A 26,722-nucleotide genomic window follows, 5' to 3' on the forward strand; every position below is an offset into this window, starting at 1 on the left:
GAAAAGTGTTCATTCTCCCTCAAAACAAATGGAATGTAAGCTCTCCCTGGTTGTCTAGTGGATAGGGGAAAAAATCAAAATAAAAATGAGCCCACTGCAGTGGCTCACACCTGTAATCCCAGCACTTTGGGAGGCCAAGGTGGGTGGATCACCTGAGGTCAGGAGTTCAAGACCAGCCTGGTCCATATGGCGAAACCCCGTCTCTACTAAAAATACAAAAATTAGCCAGGCATGGTGGCATACGCCTGTAGTCCCAGTTACTTGGGAGACTGAGACAGAAATGCTTGAACCCAGGAAGCAGAGGTTACAGTGAGCTGAGACCATGACATTGCACTCCAGCCTGGGTGACAGAAAGACACACAAAAGATTATAATAATAAAAAATAAAAATGAAATGCAAGTTAAACTTTAGTAAGATACCATCTTCATCCATTGACTTTGCAAAATCAAAAAGTATAATAAGGCCAGGCACAGTGGCTCATGCCTGTAATCCCAAAGTACTGGGATTACAGGTAATGTGAAGGATAGCTAGAAGCCAGGAGTTCAAGACCAGCCTGGGTAATATGTTGAGAACCTATCTCTACAAAAACTTTAAAAAATTAGTTGGGCATGTTGACACATGCCTATAGCCCTAGCACTCTGGGAGGCTGAGGTGGGAGGATTGTCTGAGCCCAGGAGTTGAGGCTGCAGTAGGTTATAATCATGCCACTGCACTCCAGCCTGGGAAATACATTGAGACCCTGTCTCTTTAAAAAAAAAAAAAGTGTAATAATATGCCATGTTGACAAAGGTATACAGAAATGGGCACTCTCTTGCATCCTTGATATGAGTATAGATTGGTCCAACGTCTTTGAAAAGCAATTTGTCAGGATCTATCACAATTGCAAATACTTGTGCTCTTTAGCCCAACAATTTTGCTTCCAAGAATTTATGCTACAGATATATTTGTATATGTGTGTAGTGGGAGGTATAAAAGGCTGTTTGCTGTACCATTGCTTCTAATGGAGAAAGGTTGACACACAGCCTAGATATCTATCTTTAAGAGACTATTTAAACAAATAGGGACTCTAAAATGCTAGAAGTTGTTTAAAAATATATAGTTGCTGAAAAGAATGAGGCCGATATATATGTACAAAAGATTATTCAAAATACATGAAGTGAACAAAAGCAAAGTTCTGAACAGTTATGTACAATGCTGTGGTGTTAAATGTTTAATAATATAAAAACACTGTAAGTGTACAGATGTGTACATAATTACAAAGTTTACTAATAAAAAGTATAGTACACAATTTGCAAATAAAATATACTCTTTATTGTAAATTCCATTCTATAATGTCAATGTGACTTGCTATTTCTTAAAAATTCCAATGTCAAGTTTTTAATAATTTTATCATTCATGATTGTGTCCTGAAATAATATTCTGAATAAGCTTGATTACAATTTGATCAGCAGAGAAGTTGCTCTTATCACTGACAAATGTGTGTGGTTCAAACATGAATGTTGGTTGATATTTCATTTTTATTCATAATTAAAATGGAAGTGAGACAACAAATACGTATGCTGGAACTTCACTTGTCTGTCAATGACACGAGCAACTTCTTTGCTGAATCAGATGATAGTTTTTGAATACTGGAAGAACATTTCCTGAAGTTTTTGTGCTCATCACAATGTAACTCAGCCGTAACACTGATGTTAATTCTTCTTATCATTATTTTCTCCATCACTTTCTTAAGTCTAGACCAAGAGTCAGCAAACCATGGCCCTTGAGCCAAATCCAGCCTGCTATCTGGCTTTGCAAATAAAACCTGGCACACAGCCATGTTCATGAGTTATCTACAACTGCCTTTGCCCTAAAACAACAGGGTTGAATGGTTGCAACAGAGACTGTGAGGCCCACAAAGCCTAAAATATTTACTATCTGGCCTTTTACAGAAAAATTTTGCAGACCCCATAGAACAAGATCTGATTTGTAATGTTTGCTGATTTCCAAAGAGTCAATACTCCCACCATGACCAATTTGAAGCCACCGACAAGTCCTCACTAAATGCAGAATTGAGAAGAAACAAGAGCAGCACATCATCGTATGGTATTTCCATTCCACCAATGGATGTGAGTAACCTCGAGAACACATAGATAATGTGGAGATGTAGAAAAATCATTAGGAAGCCATGAGTTTTGACTGTTTGCTTTTAATCTAATTAATTATAAGGTCACATAACTTAATGTTTAATAATCACTATGTTAACAACCAGCTCACAACATTCCTGAAAATGTCACAGTTGGCTCCTGTAAGCGGATACGGCCAGCTCCAGCTCATGACAGGTTATGGTATGCTGTCAAATGTGTGGAAAATGTATCAGGAGGTCATGACTGTATATCCACATAAGCTTCTATATGCACAGAGTATCTCTGGAAGATGCATAGGCAATTGAAACAGCTGTTGCTTCTGCAGTGGGCAAATGGAGGTCTGGGAGTTGAGTTGGGGATGCACATTTGTTTTTTACTATGTGTTCTTTTGAGAATATAAATTTGTATGAATTTTTTACACATATGTCTGTGTTACCCTCAAATCCCAAGGATGGATCTTTTATAAGCAAGCTCTTCCACCTTTTTTCCCTGAGTCTCCCCTTCACCCTGCAGTGTCTCTGCAATGCTGGTAGAGTGCGCTGGCACAGGCCCCGCCTCTGGCCTGGTCCAGGTCCAGCAGGCCTGCCTCCTGGGGCAGCAGCTCCCCAAACGAAGAGCCGCGGAGGCTGAAGAACTCAGTGAATCAGCAGTTCTCCCAGATGAAATGCTGGTCTGAAAGCAGCCTCAAGAGCTTTGGCCTGTCACCTTGCCTTGCCTTCTCTTTCTTCCTCGTCCTCTGTTTGTTCATCTTTCCTGAAAAAATTAAGTCAGCTCTTCCCCTTAACCAATTTCCCTGGCATTCTGAAGGGCAGGCCACATGGCCCACCTGCCAGCTACTCCCACCTGCCAAGCCTTCCTGACTATATTTACCCTGGTACTCCCATGTCCCGGGGCTGCTTCAGCAGAGCCAAGGACACACCCAGTTGTTTGTTTTCTAGGTCACATTTCCTCAGCCATGGGTGTATCTGTGCTTTTCCTTCAAAATCCTCATAGCTCCTTTCCCCACCCCAACTTCCAGGCCAGACAGGGTTCAGGGATGTCTCAGCTAAGGTTCCCCTGAAGCAGACACAAATTAGTACAAAAGGGACTTACTAGAAGGTGATCCTTAAAAACTTTGGGCAGGAGAATGGAAAGGGTGGACATAGACAAAAAGGACGCCAAGAGAGGATGTGATGATTACTGCTGCAGTTTTCTACAGCTGCCTGTCAAACTATCCCAACACAGTGGCATTGACCAGCAGCCATTTTCACTATGCCCACACAGCTTCTGTGTGTCAGGCGTTTGGATGGGGCAATGGGAACAGCTTGTTTCTGTTCCATGGTGTGTGAAGCCTCAGCTGGAAAAACTCAAAGACAGGGGTGGCTTGATGACTGGAGGCTGGAACCATCCGGAAGCTTCTTGAAGCTGGGTTGACTTACATGTGGTCTTGCATGTGAGTTGGGCTTTTCACATCGTGGATGTTGGGTTCCAAGAGGCAGTGTCTGGGGAACAAGAGTTCCAGGGCAGAAGCTGCTAGACGTTTTTTGATGTCGCTTCGGATGTCAGCAATGAAGTTCTGTGGATTCAACTGCATTCTATTAGTTACCAGCAGTCGCTTGAATCCGATTAGCTGCAAAACTTCGTGGGCCTCTGGCAAGAGTGCATTGCAGAAGGATGCGTCCAATGAGAGGCGCTGCTGTAGCAACAGGGACCTCTCCAAGGGGCTGTTTGAGCACTCTCAGAATATGGCACCTGGGTCCCTCCAGAGCAAATGATCTGAGAGAGAGCAAGGAGAAGGCCACTCTGCCTTTCATGACTCATCTCAGAAGTCACACACTATCACGGGCTCTGTTCTTTTCATTGGAAGTGAGTCATGAAGTTCGGCCCACACTCAAGAGAAGCGGAAGTAAGCTTTTTAAGTAAGCTCCTTTCTTTTGAAAGGAGTGTAAGAAAGTAAAGCTTTGTTAAATGTGTGTGTGTGTGTGTGTCCCTAAACTATGTGTCTTTTTTTTTTTTTAATATTCCCTAAATGGAATCACACTGTGAGTGTTCTGTGACTTGAAGTTTCACAAGACATTATACTTCTGAGATCCATTCATTTTGGCACACTGTATTAGTTTGCTGCAGCTGCCATAACAAAGTACCACAGACTAGGGGCTTAAACAACAGAAATTTATTTTCTCACAGTTCTGGAGGCTGAAGTTCGAGATCCAGGTGTGGGCAGGGTCAGTTTCTCCTGCGGCCTCTGTCCTTGGCTTGCAGATGGCGTCTTCTCCCTGTGTCCCCACATGGTCCTCCCTCTCTGTGTGAGTCCGTGTCCTCATCTCCCCTTCTTATAAGGACACCAGTCAGGTCGGATTAGGGGCCACCCTAAAGATCTCACTTTAACTCAATCACCTCTTTAAAGAACCCACCTCCAAATATAGTCCTGAGGTCCTGAGGGTTAGGACTTCAACAGAGGAATGCTGGGGAGACACAATTCAGCCCACAGCACGCATAGAATTATAGTTTGTTAATTTTCACTACTCTATAGTATCCCACTTTATGAATAGACAAAAATATATTATTTATTCTACCAATTAATATTTTTATTATTTCCAGTTTTTTGATATTATACTTGATACTGCCACAAGCAACCTGGCTCCCGTGAACATGTGGCATATATGCATCTCTGTATTTCCTCTTAATCCCAATTCTTTTACAAAGTGGTTGTGCTAATTTACACTCCCACCAGCAGCATATCAGAGTTACTCCACATTCTTACCAATATTTGGTATGGTCAGAAATCTTACCTTGCTAATCTCATGGGTACAAAATAATATCTCTTTTGTGGCTTTAACTAGCCTTTCCCAGATTACCAACAAGGTAGAGAATCTTTTCGTTTGTTTATGAAATGTTTCTTCATTTCCTCTGTCGATTTTTCCACTGGGTTGTTCACTCTTTCTTTATCGATTTGTCAAAGTTCTTCGCATATTGGAGTTGCAATTATTTTGGTCACCTGTGGCTTGTCTTTTCAGTTTCTCTTGCCAATTTTTGTCCACCTTGGCTCCTCTTCTTTTGCCCATCTCTTGTTTGTGTCCCTCTTGGGGCCTGTTCTCTCCTTGTTCCACATGTGATCCATATCGATCAGTCCAATGAATAAAGTTTCCACTGCATATGCACCTGAATCCTGAGTCTATATCTTCAAAATAGCTCTTAAAATCCACTGAACTCAGCCAGGCACAGTGGCTCGTGGCTCATGCCTGTAAGCCCAGCACTTTGGGAGACTGAGGTGGGCAGATCACATAAGGCCAGGACTTCGAGACCAGCCTGGCCAACATGGTGAAACCCCTTCTCTACTAAAATTATGAAAATTAACCAGGCATGGTGGTGCATGTCTGTAATCCCAGCTACTTGGGAAACTGAGGCATGAGAATTGTTTGAACCCAGGAGGCGGAGGCTACAGTGAGCCAAGATCATGTCACTGCACTCCAGTCTGGGAGACAGGGCAAGACTCCATCTCAAAATAAATAAATAAATAAATAAATAAATAAATAAATAAATAAGTAAATAAATAAATAAATTCCCTGAACTCTTCATGCTTTTTTCCTAACCTGTGAACTTTTGAACATGTTTACTGCTGTTCAGGGAATACCATCTCCCAACCTGGCCCCTCTCCTCCCTATACTCTATATAGCTAACTCCTATTAACCTGCAAGTCTCAGGTCTCAGCTGAAGGGACCTCTTTTAACCATGCTCCCAGAGTGCCCTATAATTGTCACATCATAGCACTTAGCACACAGTATTGTCATTATCCTTTTATTCGGCTGTCTCTCCCACCAGACTGTCAGTCCCCATGACACTGTACATAGCAGCATGTCTGTACAAAACTGACATGCAATAAATCCTTGATATTAATAATTTTTCATGGATAAAATTAATTATTTTTCATGGATAAAAAAGTAGGCCCACCAATAAAACACATCAGCATTCAAATCATTTGTACTATTAAAACATGTAAATTCTATACATTAATCATCAAAACAATGTTAAAATAACCTTGGAACCCTGATCTCCCAAAATAAATGTATTATAAATGTGTAAAACAACAGTTAAGTTTCATCAATAGCCTCCCCTCAGCCAAGATCACACCCTCTGAAGGGAAGATCCCAGCAGAAGGTTCCACCATCCCCTAAGGATTCCATCATGTGCTCCTTCCCCTCCCCAACCCTGCCTGTGCATACCACATTTCCTCCAGAAAGAAATGGGAACTAGGAAGAATTGCCTAACCTGCTCACACCTGGGAAGCTGGGTGCTCCTGACCAAGGAGAAACTAAACAAATTAAAGTGATGATGATACTGCTCGGCAGTGATTCAGGAGTGATTCAGTGATTCAGGAGTACGCTTTTCCTGAAGTCATTTGTTTGGCATTGCTACAAGCCTAGTCAAAGTCAGAAACGTCAGCCTCCCACTGAATAAACAGCCAGGTGGGAAAGAAAGGGTTGGCAATGGGACATTTTAACAAATGAGCTGAACTCTTCCTTTAACTTCATTTTATGGTAGAAATGTTGCAACTTAAACAGATTTACTATTTTGTTTTCCTTTCCTCTGAGACGAATTTTTCCAAGCAACTTTCTCTTAACTGGGTGTCAGTCAGTAACTTCTAAGTTCCTCTAGTGCAAGGTTCCTCAACCTCAACACTATTCACATTTTGGGCCAGACAATTCTTTGTTATGAAGTCCTGTCCTGTGAATTGTAGGATGTTTAGCAGCATCTCTGGTCTCCACCAGTAGATGCTAGTAGCACTCCCCAAGTTGTGCCAACCAAAACTATCCCCAGATGGTATTTCTGGGATCTAGAGTCTAAAGAGATCTTTTGATTTTCTGCCACTGGCAACTGTTAAAAGAAAAATCTTAGACAAATTAAATTTAACAGAGTTTAATTGAGCAAAGAACAATTCACAAATCGGGCAGCCTTCCGAACCAAAGTAGGCTCAGAGGGACTCCAGCCCTGCAGCGCAGTCCAAGAAGATTCATGGATAGAAAAAGGAAAGTGATGTACAGAAAATAGAAGTAGGTATAGACACAGCCAGATGGGTTGCAGTTCCACGTTTGCCTTATTTGAGGATGATTTGAATCGTTGGTCACCTCTGATTGGTTGAAACTTGGTTACTGACATCAGAGCAGGTTACAGTCTGTTTACGCATCCGGTTAGGTTACAGTTCACTATGTACGGAGAAACCTTTAGGCGGAATTTAAAATATATAAGGAAACCACTTTAGGCTAAACTTAATTTAACACTATGATTATCTTTTCTTTAGCCCCCTCCTCAGATAAGGGGCCAATAAATAAATACGGGTATACCTCAGAGATGTTGTCGGTTCAGTTCCAGACCACTACAATTAAGCAAATATCACAATAAAGTCAGTCACAGAAATTTTTTGGTTTTCTAGTGCATAAAAAAGCTATGTTTACACTATACTATTTTCTATTATGTGTGCGCAATAGCATTATGTCTAAAAAAGCAATGTACATACCTTAATTTAAAAATATTTTATTGCTAAAAAATGCTAATGATCTGGACCTTCAGCCAGTTGTGATTTTTTTGTCAGCAGAAGGTCTTGCCTCAATGTTGATGGCAGCTGAGTAATCAGGGCTGTGGTTGCTGAAAGGTGGGAAGGCTGTGGCAATTTCTCAAAATAAGATAGCAATGAAGTTTGCCACGTTGGTTGACTCTTCCTTTCATGAAAGATGTCTTTGTAGCATGAGATGCTATTTGATAGCATTTCACCCACAGTAGGACTTCTTTCAAAATTGGAGTCAACCCTCTCAAACCCTGCCACTGCTTTCTCAACTAAGTTGATGTAACATTCTAAATCCTGTGTTGTTATTTGAACAGTGTTCATAGCATCTTCACCAGACATAGATTCTACCTCAAGAAACCACTTTTTCTGGTCATTCATAAAAGCAACACCTCAGCTGTTAAGCGTTTATCATGAGATTGCAGCAATTCAGTCACATCTTAGACTCCACTTCTAATTTTTGTTCTCTTGCTATTTCCACCACATCTGAAGTTACTTCCTCCACTGAAGTCTCAAACCCCTCAAAGTCATCCATGAGGGGTGAAATCAACTTCTTTCAAACTCCTGTTAATGTTGAGATCTTTACCTCCTCTCATGGATCACGAATGTTCTTAATGGCTTCTAGAATGGTGAATCCTTCACAGAAGGTTTTCAGTTTACTTTGCCCACATCCATCAGTGGAACCAGTGACACATCCATGGCACCTGTAGCCTTATGAAATGTATTTCTTAAATAATAAGACTTGAAAGTTGAAAATACTCCTTAATCTATGGGCTGCAGAATGGATACTGTGTTCGCAGGCATGAAAACATTATTCTCCTTGTACATCTCCAGGAGCTCTTAGGTGACCAGGTGCATTGTCAATGAGCAGTAATATTTTGAAAGGAATTTTTTAGCAGTGGGTCTCAACACTGGGCTTAAAATATCCAATAAATCATGCTGTAAACAGATGAGGATTTATCTATCCGGGCTTTGTTGCTTTATTATAGAGCACTTCTTAAGGGTCCTAGGGTTTTCAGAATAGTAAATAAACATTTTCTTCAACTTAAGGTCATCAGTTGCATCATCCCCTAACAGGAGAGGCAGCCTGTCCTTGAAGCTTTGAAGCCAGGCATTGACTTCTCCTCTGTAGTGTAAAAGTTTTAGTTGATGTCTTCTTCCAATACATGCCTGTTTCTTCTACATTGAAAATCTTCTATTTAATGTAGCCACCTTCATCACTTTTAGTTAAATCTGCTGGATAACTTACTGCAGTTTATCCATTAGCACTTGCTGTTTCACCTTGCACTTAAGTTATGAAGATGGCTTCTTTCCTTGGACCTCATGAACCAACCTCTGTTGCTTCAAACTTTTCTTCTGCAGCTTCCTTACCTCTCTTGGTCTTCAGAGAATTGAAGAGAGTTAGGGCCTTGCCCTGGATCAGGCTTTGGCTCAGAGAAATGTCATGACAGGTTTGATTTTCTATCCAGACCACTAGAACTTTCTCCATATCAGCGATAAGGCTATTCTGCTTTCTTATCATCTGTGTGTTCACTAGAGTAGCACTTTTAATTTCCTTCAAGAACTTTTTGCATTCACAACTTGGCTAACTCTCAGGCACAAGAGCCTAGCTTTCTGCTATCTCAGCTTAATCATTTCTACCTTTTGATTTAAAGTAAGAGATATGAAACTCTTCCTTTCATTTGAACACTTAGAGGCCACTGTAGGGTTATTAATTGGCCTAATTTCAACATCATTGTATTTCAGGGAATAGGAAGGCCCAAGAAAAGGGACAGTGGTGGGAGAACAGCAGGCTGATGAGGGGTCAGAACACACACAGCATTTGTGAATTACATTCATCATCTTATACGGGCATAGTTCGTGGCACCCCAAAACAATTATAATGGTAACACCACAGATCACCAGAACAGATATTATAACGATGGAAAAGTTTGAAATGCTGCGAGAATTGCCAGACTATGACACAGAGACACAAAGTGAGCAAAGGCTGTTGGAAAAATCATGCTGATAGACTTGCCCCACACAGGGTTGCCACAAAACTTCAATCTGTAAGAAACGTACTATCTGCAAAGTGCAATAAAGCAAAGCACAATAAAACCAGGTTTGGCTGTGAACTCTTTAGAACCTTCTCAGATGTCCAAGGGAAAAACAATAAATGATAATCCTTTTATAGTTCATAAGCTGATGGTTGGGTTTTCATGCTGATGTGTGAGATGTGTTCCTTCGTATCTATCAGCACATTACCGGGCTGGTGTGACAACAAATGAGTAAACAGGAGGCACAGGCCCATCGCATTGCATGTCTGGAAAAAATTATCTTCCTATAACCCAGCTAGGGTTCATGTTAATCATTTCACAATCTCATTCAATAGTAGGTAGTGATTTCCAACAACAGAAAGTGCACATTTCCAAGCCACACAGTCAAGGACCTCCACAACCTGGGTTTGGAAACTTGGGGAGAATTGTGTTAAGCGAACAAAAAGGTTAGACATTCTAGGTGGAAGAAATGATACTGGCAAAGGTGTGGTGGTAAGAGGGAAAGGAAAATTCCACAGATGCACAGCCACTGTGGCTGGAGAGGAAGGTTCATATAGTATACAAGGATTTGGCTTTCCCACAGACTAGGTCCCATCTCTAGAGAATCACTCCCTCCTCTCCCCAACCCATGTGGTCATGCCTGCTTCTCAATTCCTGGCAACTTGGGTTTCTACCACCTGCTAGCACTGCTAACTTACACTGCTTTGTATTGCTAATGACTTTTTCCTATGTGGTGTATCATCCCAGTTCAGCGGTAAATTTCTAAAAGGCAGTGACAGCATCTAGTGTGAAAGTCTACCCAGATCCTGGCTAACGCGGTGAAACCTCGTCTCTATTAAAAATACAAAAAATTAGCCGGGCGTTGTGGCAGGCGCCTGTAATCCCAGTTACTCAGGAGGCTGAGACAGGAGAATCGCTTGAACCCAGGAGGCGGAGGTTGCAGTGTGCCAAGATCATGCCACTGCACTCCAGCCTGGGCTACAGAGCGAGACTCTATCTCAAAAGAAAAAATAAAGAAAGAAAGTTAACCTGGAGCAGGCACTTGAAAAGTATAAACCACCAATTCCATCAGAAAACAGAGAGAGGGGCACTTGAATTATTAATAAACAGTTGGATTAAGATCAACCGCCGGAATGGAAAGGGCTGGTTAACTTAGTTGTAAGTCACTTACGCTGATCAGCTGCAGATGAAGCAATATAGAGGTTTGTCAACATTAGTCAAAATTTAATTTAAAAACCATTCCATCAGTACAATAATTTTAATAATCTGATGGTCCTGAAGTCTTTTTCACACTCAATGACTTTTTAAAAGTTCTTTTTCTCATGTAGAAGACAGGATCAAGCAAACACCTGCACCTGGTCACATGTGCATTACTGTGTTACTCTACAGTGCCCCATTGAAGCCAGCGTCGCTTCCTCCAGGTCCCAGTCAGTCATCTTCCCACATTCAACAGTGCCTTTGGTGCCTTTGTCCAGACCTGTTATGCTGTAATCTTGCAATAACCTTTGGAATTGCCTCTTTTTACTCGATGAAGTCTGATGTCAAGCAAGGAAAGCTGGTTGTAAATGCAGCATTCAGGGATGTGGGCCAAGTTCATTGCACTAAAGTCCTATCACTGTTAACAAAAACAAAATAATTGCTGCATGTTGACATACCACAAGCAAGGGATGTAACTAAACTGACATCAATGGAATGGGGTGGGAGGGCCATGAGATGAGACAATCTCTACATTGCATCAACCACCTCTGTGTCTGCATTTATTCCAGCACCTTCCTTTCAACTCATTATGGTCCTCTCCAGACAACTCTGTCATTATCTCAAGGTTGAACCTCTTCTCCTGGAACAGTCTCTCTTCACAATTATGATGCCTCCAGACATTTGAGAGGGAGCCAGTTTCCCTTCAGAATACATTAGTGTGTTTTAAAAGTAAATAAATGTTTATTTTGTCAAGCAATTAATTAAAAACAGCAAAGCAGGTGAAAGAGTGACACAAAGAATAAGGAGGTGTTTTAAGGAAAATCCTGTTGGAAACTTTAGGCGGAGAGTGACACCCATTCTTTCAGTCATTTGTTTTTATGCTGAAAGCAGACAAGACATTTTACAATAAATGATATGTGAACTCTAAAAATATTAAGGGAAGGGAAGTAAAAGAGCAAGAGACAGGACATGAAAAGGGTGCAAAACTCCTGTCAGAAAACCTAGGCAAAAGGAGTACAAATCTCAGCTCCGTGATCACAATCAGGGACCACAGGGGGAGCTGACCAAAAGCCACAGGAGGGGTTCCCAGCCCTGGCTGTGCCTCAGACTCAAAGGGAGGGAGCATTTTCAAAGTCTGCTCATCTGACACTACTCAAACGCACTGAATCAAAATCTCTAGGCCTTAGACCAAGACGTCTGTCTAATAAAAGGAAGCACAAGAAACCATCAGGTGAAACAACCTTTAACTCGAAAAGGAATTTATGACATATGGTTTTTTTTTAAGCCACTAGACAATGAAATACACCGTAGTCAATAACATATAAAGAACACCTTCAGAGATGTTTGTCACATGGCTGTTTCTCACACCAACCCTCAATAAAGGTTGAGGACATAAGGGTACCTTATGGTCTGGGAAAAAACTTTCTCCACAGCCAGCCTTATGCTCATCTCATCAGAGCAAGCATAGGGACTAGACTAGGGAATGGTGGATGGCACGTGCTTTGGGCTTCTTTGCCTAGGCTTGTGGTGAGACTCAAATGAGTAAGGTCATGCACATAGTAGGTAACCAGTAAACATTAGTTGATTGTTGTTATCCTCATTACTTTTTTTTTTTTCTTTTTGAGACGGAGTCTCACTCTGTCACCCAGGCTGGAGTTCAGTGGCATAATCTCGGCTTACTGCAACCTCCGCCTCCTGGGTTCGAGCAGTTCTCTTGCCTCAGCCTCCCGAGTAGTTGGGACTACAGGCGCACGTCACCACTCCCAGCTAATGTTTGTATTTTTAGTACAGACCAGGTTTCACTATGTTGGCCAGGCTGTTCTCGAACTCCTGACCTTGTGATCTGCCCACCTTGGCCTCCCAAAGTGCTAGGATTACAGTTGTGAGCCATCATCATTACTTTCAGAGACCATTGTTCTTAATGGACTTTGGCAGGAGTCGAACATTTACCATCACTAACAAGAAGCAAACGAAAAACAAAGCCTGCTTCTGCGGTGCCTCCCTTGTACTACCTGCTCCCACAAGGTAAGATCTGGAGTGCCTGACACACCCTATTTCACTATTCTCTTCACAACCACCCTATGGGTAGGCACTATTCTTATACGCGACTTACGAGTGGGAAGACCAAGGAACAGACATGTTAAATATTGTCAATGATATGTAGCAGAACTGATCATCTGACTCTAGATTGTATGACTTCAAATAATATGCTCTTTTTCTTCTTCATACTATTTTTTTTTTTTTTTGAGACAGGATCTTGCTGTGTCGCCCAGGCTGTAGTGCAGTGGCATGATCACAGCTCACTGCAGCCTCGACCTCCCAGTCTCCAAGTGATCCTCCCACCTCAGCCTCCTGAGTAGCTGGGACCACAGGCTCCTGCCACCATGTCTGGCTAATTTTTTCTCTTTTTTTGGTAGAGATGGTGTCTCACTATGTTGCCCAAGCTGGTCTCAAACTCTTGGGCTCAAGCGATCCTCCTGCCTTGGCCTCCCAAAGTACTGGAATTACAGGTGTCAGCCACCGCACCTGGCCTGATATGCTCTTAATAACCAGATTTTATACCCCTGTTGGAAAATAAGGACTCTGGCTTGTTAGGAAGGAACCCATAAGTTCTAGGTATTCAGAGGAAGAAAATATCCAAGTTACAGTTTTGTTATAAAAATTAAAGCCTGAGCCACATCCTATCTCATCACAGAAGATGCCCATAGGAGTCCTTGTATATAGAGGACTGTATTCAAAGCAACTTTGCTTTTTTGTTGTTGTTGGGGAAAGTTGATTTTTTTTTTGAGACAGAATCTTGCTCTTGCCCAGACTGGAGTGCAATGGCACAATCTCAGTTCACTGCAACCTCCGCCTCCTGAGTTCAAGCAATTCTGCTGCCTCAACCTCACAAATAACTGGGATTACAGGCGCCCGCCACCATGCCCAGCTAATTTTCGTATTTTTAGTAAAGACAGTTTCACCATGTTGGCAAAGCAACTTTGAACCGGGCCAAATACCCAACACATGCATGAGTTTTGCTCTGACCTTGGCCTTGAAGACTTTGGAACAGCCTTTGTCTCCTGCCCACATATCTGATGACCCATCAGAAAGCTCAGCTAATTCCTCAGAATCTGTCATCAATAATCTCACAAGATTCCATTTCTTCAGAACACGACCTATGACATCTTTTTTAAATGTTCTCAATTCCTTTGAAAGGGGGTTCTTGGCTCTATAATCCCAGCACTTTGGGAAGCCTAGATAGGCGGATCACCTGAGGTCAGGAGTTCAAGACCAGCCTGGCCAACATGACAAAACCCCATCTCTACTAAAAATATACAAAAATTAGCTGGGCATGATAGCGGGCGCCTGTATTCCCAGCTACTTGGGAGGCTGAGGAAGGAGAATCACTTGAACCCAGGAGGCGGAGGTTACAGTGAGCCGAGATCACGCCACTGCACTCCAGCCTGGGCAACAGAGTGAGGCTCCGTCTCAAAGAATAAAAACAAACCAACAACAACAAAACAAAACAAAAATTGGGGGGATTCTTCCCCGGAGTCATTTCTTTTCAAGTTTGTTATTCAAGTGAGTGTAAAGGTTGCGAGTTAAAACCATACAGATGTCATAAGCTGCTGCCCAGACATTACGTGCCAGTAAGCTCACACTTGCCACCAGGGCGGCAGCCAGCTTCTGATCGCTCGTGAAATAAAAGCCAAAGGCCATCCCACGGGCAGGTTTCATTTGCTGAGGGTATGAGGAATCGGCTCTATGGCTTTCATTTACACTCACAGGTATCAGTAACCAAGGGCGCCTCCAGCCAGGACCAGCACTTTCAAAGTGTCCTCCTTGGTAGAGACAATGCCCCTCTGGAGAATGAGGACATCTTTAGGACCTTAGAAAGGTGAGGTCTGAAGGCCCTGGACACTGCCGGACGCTGGGCAGCCAGCCGGGCACCCTTGGAACCGAAGCGAGGCAGGAAACCGCAGCTCGTGCTGCTGTTGACGCCAAAGCCGCCGCTCCCCACCCCCTCCCGCTCCCGGGAACACCGGGCAGAGGGAAAACCTGGAGAGATGGAGCTGTCGTTGAGGAAGGGAGCTTTGGCTAGACCCCGGATGGGCAGGAAGGGGAGAGAGAGACTAAAACTGAGTGCAGCATTGGTTTTAGAAATAACTTTAGGAATAACTGAAAGAAAGCAAAGCTTGAATGTCATCTTGGGGCGTGAGATAACAGCCACAGTCCCTTTTTAATTCTGCTTATAAATATGTTTAATTAAAATGGCTTTGACTACAGTAATGTCCACAGACGGTCATAGGTCGTAGCTGGAAAGACCAGCAGTGAAATCTCTTCTTTAAAGCCTACAAATTTTCTCTATTCCTAAAATGTTTTGCCTACCAAGCCCAGGGAGCCCCACAGAACACACCTCCTACATGGGAACCAGATGCAAATTCGATGGTACAAATGGTTCATTGGTGCCTTTGGAAATCCTAGAATTAGAGACCTGTCAGTGGGATGTCAATCCTCAGGGAGATCTCAGAGCATTTCACTAGAAGCCAGTGTGGGGCAAGTCATGTCAAACGTTTCTGATAAGGCTGTGATTTCAGTAAGGCTTATTTTTTACACAATCATTTTTAAAATCCTATTTTTTCAGATAATAAAAGTAGAATATGCTTTCTATTTTTTTTTAAAAAAAGCACTAAAAACAATAAATACATTAGATCAATGCACCCCTACCATGATCCCAAGCCTTAGAGATAACCACTGTTAACTGTTTGAGATGTACTTATCCACATTTTTCTCTGCATATATGCTATCTTACAAAAGCAGGATTTGTATCTGTGTACTCTGATTCTTAGTGACTCACATTACTGGGAAGGTGATCTTCAAAAGTAAATTAATTTTTAAAGTAATTTCAGTTTAACTTTGATGTTCACATATGAATGTGTCATTTTTTTAACTGAGCATTTCACCAGACAAACTCAATATCATCATTTTGATAGTGAGTCAGTACTGCTGTTCTCATACAAAAGATAGCAGGCATGAATTATTAAATAATCTTAGCTATTTGTATAGTTAACAAAAATGATCTAATATTAAGCAATTATTGAGTCCATACTAACTTCTAGGTACTGTCATAAGCATTTTACTTATGTTAACTCTGAAGAACAACCTTATGAGAAAGGTAGTAATATCCTTTTTCAGGTGGAGAAAAAGAGGCTCAGATAAATTAAATAATGTTCCCAAGGTCATGCAGCAAATAATTGCTGCACAGATATTCAAATCTATTCAAAGCAACATCAATATATGTTCTATTCTGCTACCAACTGTTCAAGTAATCAGGTTATAGTTATGAAAACAAGCAGATAAATAAATCAACATGTTGAAAATTGTTTTCTGATTCAACTATGTATATTATGGAGTTCTTAGTGAAAGTGATGAGTTTGGAGTCCACCCCCGGGTACTTACCACCAGTGTGACCTTGAGCAGATCTTTTAGCTGAAACACAGCCACAAAGTGAAGATGCTGTCTGTAATAACACTGGGCTCACGGAGCTAAAGTGAGGTTTAAAGAAAGCAATGTATATGAAATCTCCTTCTAAACTGTAAAGAATTATTTAATATGGTGTTAAGGATATATTTATGTGGCAATTCCTAGTTCAATTACAACAGGCTTTATAACTTCACATTTATAATAATTCCATCAGAATAAAACAAATGCAGGATTTTTTTTAACTAACTGAAAATAAAAGGCAGCTTTCAGCACTACTCGAAGTCAGGGCATATTCCCCGAGATCATGTTTGTACCCTCTCCCAGGCTCACTGGCTGTGTTTCTTCCTTTACCCAGGACACCAGCAACAAGGGCACCAGCCCCTCCAACCTTGTTTTCCTGCCATACTGTTTCCTATTCTGATACTGAAGTGTTAGATTAATTTTTATTTTACCAACATAACATTCACATATTTTAAGTCAAATACTCAATACAAAAAAGTCTCTGACCTAACTCCCCAATTTTCTTGCTGAATACTACCATTTTCCTTTCCTTCCTCTCTTTCTTCCAGTATTTACTTTCACATTTCAAAAATACGTTTATTCTGCAACTTGTTGATTAATCTATTTTAGTGTCTTATTGACTTCCTATTAGAAAGATAAGGATATTGGTCTCATAAACTACTTCTCTTCCTCCACTTTCACTCATACTCCAAAATGGGATTACATAATAATTATTAGTGGTGTGTTCTTGAGTCAGTATTAACATTGTTATGGTTACCTAATATTGTTCACCACTGAGACAAAGGGTAAACTATCACTACTATTTCCTCTTTTGTAAAAAGAAATCAAAAACGGCAAACAATAGAGATAACCAATGAAATCAAACGCTGACTCTTTGAGAAGATTAATAAAATCACTAAGACTCTAGACTGAGCAAGAAGACACAAATTACCAAAATCAGGAATGAAAGAGGGAACATCATCACAGATCCTACAAATATTAAAAGAATGATAGGGAAGAGTATAAACACGTATATGCCAATAAATTTGAAAAATTACATAAGTGGTCACATTGCTCAAAAGACACAGATTACCAAAACTGGCACAAGAAGAAACAGGAAACATGATAAGGCTTTATATCTATTAAAGAAATTCAATTGTAATTTAAAATCTTCTCACAATTATAAATGCAGGTCTTGATGGCTTCTCTTACGAATTCTAACAAATATTTAAGGAAGAAATAATACCAATCCTATACAAAAATTTTTATAAAATAGGAATCAAGGAACATTTCCCATCCATTTTATGAGTCCAGTATCACCCTGATACTAAAAACAAAGACATTAAAAGAAAGTAAAACTATAGCTAATATTCTTCATGAACATAAAGGCAAAAATTCTTAACAAAATATAAGCAAAACAAATCAAACAATATTTTTAAAGGATAATATATCATGATCAAGTGGGATTTATCTCAGGGATTTAAGATTAGTTTAACATTTGAAAATTAATCAATGTAATTCATCATATTAATAAAACAAAAAAGTAGAACCCTACAATCATCTCAATAGATGCAGAAAAAGCATCTGGCAAAATTTAACACTCATTCATGATAAAAACTCTCAGCAAAAATGAACTTTCTCAATCTGATTTTTTTTTTAATCTACGAAAACCCTACAGTTAACATCACACTTAATGGTGAAAGACAGAACATTTCCCCCGAGATGAGGAACAGAGCAAGGATAGTCACTCTCAACTACTCCTATTCAACATCGTACTAGAAGGCATAGCCAGTGCAAGTAAAGTCATCCAAATTGGAAAAGAAGAAAAACTATTTATTTGTAGACACGATTGTCTATATAGAAAATCCTCAGAGAAATATGAAAAAGCTACTAGAATTACTAAAACAAATAAGAAGTCTTAGCAAAGTTGCAAGATACAGTTAATATTTAAATATCAAAAGTATTTCCAAACAATTGGAAAATAAAAAAATTTTAACTTCACATTTACAACATACACACATAAACTAAATACCTGAAATACCTAGTGATAAGCTTAACAAAATATAATCAAGATGTGTATGCTGAAAAGCATGAAACATAGCAGAGAGAAATAAAAAGACTTAAATAAATGGAGAAATAAAAAATATTCATGGATAAGAAGACCCAATAGTTATAAAATGTCAGTTGTTTCCAAATCGATCTTTAGACTCAACAAAGGAATATTTTTTGTAGAAACCGACAAACTAATTCTAAAATTTATATGAAAATTTAAAGCACGTAGAATAGTCCAATTTTGGAAAAGAAAAAAGTTTGAGGATTTAACACTACCTGATTTTAAATCTTACTAAACTGCTACAATAATCAAGGTAATGAGCTATTGGTATACAGACAGACACATGGATGAAAAAAACTGATTAGGGAGTCTAGAAATTAACTCACATGTACATGCTCAATTAATTTTCAACCAAAGTGACAAGGTAAGCCAATGGCTCAAAGATAGTATATTCAAATAAATTGTGCCGGAACAATCAGATATCCTATGACCCTTACCTCAAACCATACACAAATGTTTAACCCATAGACTTAAATGTAAAAGATAACACTACAAAACATCCAGGAGAAAACACATCCAATCTCAATGTAACAAATATCTCATATACAGAACATAACCACCACTAACCATAAAAGAAAATACTAATACATGGAACTTTATCAAAATTAAAACCACTATTCTTCTGAAGACAATGTTTACCAAAAAAAAGGCAAGTCACAGAATGGGAGAAAATATTTGAAAATGTACATTTGAGAAAAAATTTGTATCCAGAATATGTAACAACTGTTATGATTCAACAATATAAACAACACATTTTTTTTTTAATGGGGTAAAGACTTGAATAAACACTTCAAAAAAGAAGATATACAAAGGTTTACAAGCAAATGAAAAGATATTCAACAAATTATTCAAAACAGTAATTTAAAAATACAATGAGATATCACGACATATGCATTAAATTAGCTAAAATTTTTAAAAACTGATAGTCCCAAATGTTGGTAAGAGATGGAGCAACTGGAACTCTCATATATTTTGATATGCATGTAAAATGGTACCATCATTTTGGAGAAAAGCTTTGCAGTTTCTCATAAAGTTAATATATTTACTATATGACCTAACAATTCCATTCCTATACATTTATTTAAAGGAAATGAAAATATATGTTCACATAAAGTCATAGTCACAAATGTTCATAGCCGCTTTATCATTAATTGCCCCAAACTGGAAAGAACCCACCCAAATTTCCTTCAATAGATGAATAGATAAACAATGATACAGTCATAGAGTAGAACAATATATAGCAATAAAAAAGAATGCATGGCTGGTATATACACCAACATGGATGAATCTCAAAAACATGATGCTGAATAAAAGAGGTCACACTCAAAAGACTACAGTCATGTAGTCCGTAGGGAATGGATCTGGGACCCAACTTGCATACCAAAATCCTCTGATGCTCAAGTCCCTGATATAAAATGGCATAGTATTTACACACGTCCTCCCATATACTTTAAATCATCTCTAGATTACATGTAATACCTAGTACAGTGTACACGAAAAAGTTGTACTATATTGTTTAGGGAATAATGGCAAGAAAAAATAAGTCTATACATGTTCAGTACGGACACAATTTTTTTGCCCAAATATTTTTGATCCATGGTAAGCTGAATCCATAGATTTAGAACTCATGGATACAGAGGGCCGATTTATTTATATGATTCTATTTATATTAACTTCTAGAAAAAGCAAAACTATAGTGGTAGAAAGCAGATCAGTGGTTGCCAGGGCCCAGGAAGTAAATGAAAGGATAATTAATCCCCTTGAAAAGGAGTCCAAGAAATTTTCTCCAGTGATGGTAGCGTTCTGTATCATAATTGTAGTGGTGGTTCCATGACTGTATATTTTCAAAACTAGGGATTCTCAGCCTTGGCACTGCTGACATTCTGGGCAGGATAGTTCTTTGTTGCAGGACTTTACTGTGCACTGCAGGATGTTTAGCAGTGGCCCTGGCCTCTACCCAAGACAAGGATCACACTCACACCCCCTCCCAAGTTGTGACCAGCAAAATTGTCTCCAGACATTACCAAATATCTCCTGGAGGCGTGAAATCACTTCTGGTTGAGAACCACTAGTCAAAACTCATCAAATAGACTGGGCACAGTTGCTCACGCCTATAATCCCAACACTGGGAAGCTGAGGCAGATGGATCACCTGAGCCTAGGAGTTTGAGACCAGCCTGGGCAACACTAAATTAAATTTAACAAAATAGAATTAAATTTTATTTTTAAGATTCAAATTTTTTTTTTAAAAAAAATTGTTTTAGATGGGGTCTCACTCTTTCACCCAAGTTGGAGTACATTGGCATGATCTCAGCTCACTGCAGCCTCCAGCTCCCAGACTCAAGTGATCTTCCCACCTCAGACTCCTGAGTACCTGGACCATACGCGCATGTCACCATCCTGGGCTAATTTTTTTGTATTTTGGGTAGAAACTGGGTTTTGCCATGTTGCCCAGGCTGGTCTCAAACTCCTGAGCTCAAGCAATCCACCCGCCTCAGCCTCCCAAAGTGCTAGGGATTACAGGCTTGAGCCACTGCACCTAGCCAGAATTTTTTTTTAATTTATTTCAAAAAAAGAGAAAAAAGACCAGGCACGGTGGCTCAGGGCTGTAATCCCAGAACTTTGGGAGGTCAAGGTGGGTAGAACACCTGAGGTCAGGAATTCGAGATTAGCCTGGCCAACATGGCAAAACCCCATCTCCATTAAAAATACAAAAATTAGCCAGGTGTGGTGGCGTGTGCCTGTACTCCCAGCTTCTCAGGAGGTTACAGTGAGCCGAGATTGTGCCACTTCACTCCAGCCTGGGCAACAGAGCGAGACTCCGTCTCAAATTTAAAAAAAAAAAAAAAAAAGAGAGAGAGAGAGAGAAAACTCATCAAACAGTAGACTTGTAAAATAGAAATTAGTGAATTTTAGCATACATAAATCCTATCCCAATAAAACTGATTTTTAAAATTTAGGAAGCAGTTTGGGACAACAGTCCTTATGCCCAGGAGACAAGAGTTCGCCCTTACACATTTTGCATGTCCCTCATTACAATCAAATGAGAAGCTCTACAGATATTGAAATAATTTTTCTGCAGGTTTTTAGAAATATTCTATTTTTTAAATTAATTCAGCATTGTTACTGAAAAATCTGATGTGATCTTAGTTCCTGATTCTTTGTGATTTATTTTCATTCCTCTGAAAGTTTTTTAGTCACTAAATCAGGTTCTTATAATAAGCCCATTCAAACTGGAAAATTAAGTCCTTTTCTAGGAAGTTTTCATGCACGTTTTATTTAAAATTTTTTCCATCTGTTTTCTCTATTCACTTTTCCTAGAACTCCAGAAAGATGTCGGGACTCCAGAAAACACACTTTCTCATCTTATCTAATAGTTGTCTATCTCTCTGTCTTTTCATTCTAGGAGAGTGCCTTTGTCTTCCAACTCTTTCTGAAGGCTTTGTTTCAGCTTTCATATCTGTAATTTCAAAGTTTTTTCTTGTTCTCAAATTGTTCCTCTTCTCTAAAGGCACTATTGTAATTCAATTCTTTTTCCACCAATCCCTGCAAGGTGTGTCCCTTCTAGAGATAACGCCACTTTCAGTCTCTCATGTTGAAAGTTGTCTCCTCGGATGCATGGTGATCACCTTAGCCGTTTGTCCGTATTTAACTCATATGGGGGCCTTAAAATTGGCCGTCCTGTAAGCATGGGTAGAACGTGTTGAGTGGTTGCCTTCAGAAAATGATAAAGCAGCAGAAAGTTGATTTTTCCTTTGGGAAAATATCAATGTCTGAAGGTGTTTTCTCTGGGAATTTACAGCCGCTCCAAGGATGAATTTTCCATCCCCATGGGTAGAAAGAACATCCGTTTCCGGTGTTCCAGGCAGAGAGCAAGGGAAGCAGGCTGGGTCTCCTCATCATTCTTTCAAACGTTCACTTATAACTCCTATTTTGAGCCCAAATATCATGCTTGCCTTCCACGGTGCCCTGTGTCCCTGACTCTGAAGGCTCTTAAATCAGGGTTTTGAAGGAAATGGTTCTTCCCCTGAAACAGAGTGCGGTGAGTAAGACTGTCCTGGAGCGGCAGAATGGAAATAGATGCTATGGAGGAGGTGGGGAGGGGCTGTCAAACGCCATGACCAGGTTCATCATCGCCTCTCTCCTCCCCTCTACCTTTGTCCCTGGTTTCTACAGAGCAGAAATCTGGGTCAAGATGGACCGCATTGGATCAAGAGTTGCTATGATTCGGGAAAAGCTCTGCAGGGTAAGTCATGAGTTGAGTGGAATGCGGTTTTGCAGAATAAAGGAAAGACTAAGGAAAGAAAAACAAGTGGATCAGCTGAAGGCAGCCCGAAGCTCCAAGGTGCAGGTGGAACTCCTCAGGGAGGCCAGTGTGGCTGGAATGTAGGGTGGCAGCAAAAAGAGAGCACTCCACACAAAGGGACTTCCACGATTTCTTTCAAGGGGCTGTCAATCTTCAGCACAGGCCCTTTCCCAAAGGTAACCTGGGAACTTAGAAGATGTGCACTGAGACATTTTAAGGAACCCAAGAGTGAAAGGGGGTGCTTTTATGGACATACGTGTCTGCAGGAGGATGCCTGGGCTTAGAGCAAGAGCAGCTACAGACGATAACATGGGAAAGGAATCCTCGGGGTTCTGCTCCTGATCTCAAGCCTCTGGTTCACGTGTCCTCAGGAATAAAATCAGACCTTGCAGAAGCTCAATCTGGGTGAGGAGCTGAAAATATACGTAAGTTGAAATTTTAAAGCTGCAGCTTTCTCACTCCTTCTCCTCCAAACCCCAGGGCTAGGGAATTATATTCTAAGAGCATCTATGTCTCTAATTCTGCTTCTCTCTAGAGGGCAAAATTCAGGGCCTGATTTTAGGAGTTGTTTTCCAGAGTAGGGAGCTCAGCACCCCCTGAGGGCTCAGCATTCACCCCCTCCTCCCTGAGCTCCTGGGAACTCTCTGGTGTGGAGCTGGAGGAAAAGCCAGCACAGGACTCTCTCGGGAAAACAAGCTCAGAGGCGAAATCAACAAGACAACGGTCTTCTTCAAAAGAGGCCGGGGTAAGAAGGATGGCTAAACTAAAGTCCTTGTCTTATAGGGAGGGATATTAATACTCATTTTTTTCAAAAGCAAAAAAATGATTAAAAAAAGAAAACTTGAGATAAAGAAGGTAAAAACAGGTCTAATATCTCAATAATTAAAACAAATGTATTTGGAAGGAATTCACCACTCACGTGATTAACAAATTGAATTTTTTAAATCCAGGTATGTGCTATTTATAAGAGACACTCATTAAGCATAAGGACATACAAAGGTTGAAAGCAAAAGGATGGAAAATGACATACATGGTAGGCAAATGTGAACAAAAAGAAAGCTGTGTAGCATGTTAGTATCATATGAGCCAGGCTCCTAGACAAGAAACATTATTAGAGATCCAGAAGATTACTACAAAGTAGTAAAAGTTTAATTCATCAAGAAGAGAAGAAGCCAGGCATGGTGGCTTACGCCTGTAATCCCACCACTTTGGGAGGCCAAGATGGGCAGATCACTTGAGGTCAGGAGTTCGAGACCAGCCTGGTCAACATGGCAAAACCCTGTCTCTACTAAAAAGTACAAAAATTAGCCAGGCGTGGTGGTGCACACCTGTAGTCCCAGTTACTCAGGAGGTTGAGGTAAGAGAATCACTTGAACCTGGGAGACAGAGGTTGCAGTGAGCCAAGTTCATGCCACCTGGGAGGCAGAATGAGACTGTCTAAAAAAAAAAAAGACAACAACTTTAAACATAAATGCACAAAATAAAATAGCCTCAAGTATATTAGGTAAATTTTTTTGGAACTAAGTGAATTTAGCATGGCTTTCTCAGTTAGTGATAGATCAAGAAGACAAAAAATCAGCAAGGATATTAAAAATATGAACCACTCAATTTCAAGTTATGACCCATTCAACTAACATCTCATGGATATATTGAGTTCCTTTAAGTATTAGAGAATACATGTTTTTCTCAATAACACATGGAATATATGCAAACATTTGATCATGTACTAAGCCATAAAGAAAGTCTCAACATATTTTGAACTTAGATATGAAGCAGACTAGGAACTCTGACCACAATCAAATTAAATTAGAAGTTTAAACTATACATTTAAAATGGCTACATATTTAGCAGTACTGCTAAACAATACATGGGTTAAAGGGGAAATATCATAATAAAAAAATTAATATATCTAAAATTGACAATAAAAATACCACATATCAAAATTGCTGGGATGCAGCCAACATGTACTTTGAGGGAAATTAATAGATAATTACTTATATTAGAATGAAATAAAATCCCAAAATTATTGAGCTAAGTGTTATTCTTAAGAAGTGAGAGGGAACCAACAAACTCAAAGAAATTAGAATTCAGAACATAAAAATAGGAGCCAAAATCAACAAAGTAGAAAACAGAAATACAATGGAGAAGAACCAAAAGGCTAAGAGCTGGTTCTTCACTAAAACTAACAATAAACTTTTCAAGATTTGTCAAGACAAGAAGACAGAAGTCACAATAAGTAATATTATGAATGAAATGGGGGATGTTATTATACATAAAGTATACATAATACATAATAAGAGAATGTGACCAAAAACTTACGTTCTAGGGTGGGTACGGGAGGGACACACAGTAAGTAAGGAAAAGATACAGTATGATAGATGGTGGTAACTGTTATGGAGAAAACCAAAACAAGAAAGACCCAGGGGAAGTGGGTCATGCCATTCTAAGTAGGATGGTCAGGGTGGGCCTCACGTTTCAGGAAGACCTGACGGAGGTGAGAGAGAGAGACCCATGTTTGACTGGAGGAAGAACAGCACAGTCAGAGGGAGCAGGAAGTGCGAAGGCCCTGAGGTGGGAACACCACTGGCGTGTGCAGGGGTGAGACAGAGGACCGTGTGACTGGGAGAGGACAGGCAACAGGAAGGAGAGTAGGAAATGAGGGGCCAGACCTCGACTGCGACTCAAGAGAGCACAGCACAGGAGTGGCAGGCTCTGGCTTACATTTTTGCAGGATCACCCTGCTATTACCTTGAAAACACACTGAAGGGGCGAGGGTGGACCCAGACCCTTCAGGAGGCTATTGCAGCAATCTGGGCAGGAAATGATGGTGGTTCAGATGAGGTGGTGCTGTGGAGGTGGAGGGGTTGGATTCTGCGCAAACCTGAAAGATGGAGTCTGCAGGATTGACTCATGGATTGAACTGGGGTGAGAAAGGAGGAGTCCTGGGGGATCCAGGGCTTTGGGCTGGAGCAACTGGAAGGATGGAGTTTCTGTTGAATTTGATCCTTCAAACCACAAAGAGAATGAGAAGAGAGTGGGGACAGAGAGAAAGGGAGAGAGACAGACAGAGAGAGGGGCAGAGAGAAATTCTGACATGCTTCTCTTAAGGAAGCCAGTCTCCCCACCACCACCCCAGAGTCAGTCATGAGACAAGAGCAAATGGCTGTTTGGAGAGAAAGAGAAACAGTATCATAGACAGGCATGACGCAGGAGAAGCAAGACGCCAATTTACAAAAAGTAGAACAGAGATGGTGCACATAGCCAGCAAGAAAGGCAGTGGATTTTCATAAAACCTACATTTTTCTTTTTGTTGTTGTTGGGTTTTTTTGTTTGTTTTAGAGACAGGGTCTTGCTATGTTGCCCAAGCTGGTCTCAAACTCCTGGATTCAAGCCATCCTCCTGCTTCGAAAGTGTCGGGATTACAGGCATGAGCCACAGTGCTGGGGCAAAACCCATATTTTAATATTGTTTACCAAGTTAGACTTACAGCACCTCAGTGAGGCTGGCAGTGCAGTGATGATTAAGCAAACTTACAGATGGAAAAATGGAGGCCTCGTGGTTAAGTGACTGGCCCAAGGTGACATAGCCAGTAAGAGAGATTGCTGGGACTAAGCCCAGAGCTTGTCACCTGCAGTCCGGGGCGCCACCCAGCCCACTGTATTTCTCCCTGTAAGGTCACTGCAGAATTCTCTCGCATTTGTTTCTTTTTGCAGCTTGTTTTCATAAGCCACTTATTTCAGGGCTGCTTTTATGAACAGCCTGAGTTAACCTCAATAGCTATGATTTCAGTGTCAATAAAACAGCTTTACTTGATGCTGTCTCTCAACCCTCTGAACATACTTTTGTTCAAAATAATGTCCCCAGCAAATGGGGAAAAAAGCAAACTCCACTTCCACCCTGCCCACCACCTTGCCCCCGTATTCTGACATAAAATAAATGC

The 26,722-nt window shown here is 40.5% G+C and overlaps 1 pseudogene; it reads left to right on the plus strand.

Moving 5' to 3' along the window:
• Positions 1 to 9,826: 9,826 nt before the first annotated feature.
• On the plus strand, positions 9,827 to 9,919 carry LOC112624025 (annotated as a pseudogene).
• Positions 9,920 to 26,722: the final 16,803 nt, after the last annotated feature.

Source organism: Theropithecus gelada, chromosome 4 (genome assembly GCF_003255815.1).
Source record: "Theropithecus gelada isolate Dixy chromosome 4, Tgel_1.0, whole genome shotgun sequence".
Classification (NCBI taxonomy): domain Eukaryota; kingdom Metazoa; phylum Chordata; class Mammalia; order Primates; family Cercopithecidae; genus Theropithecus; species Theropithecus gelada.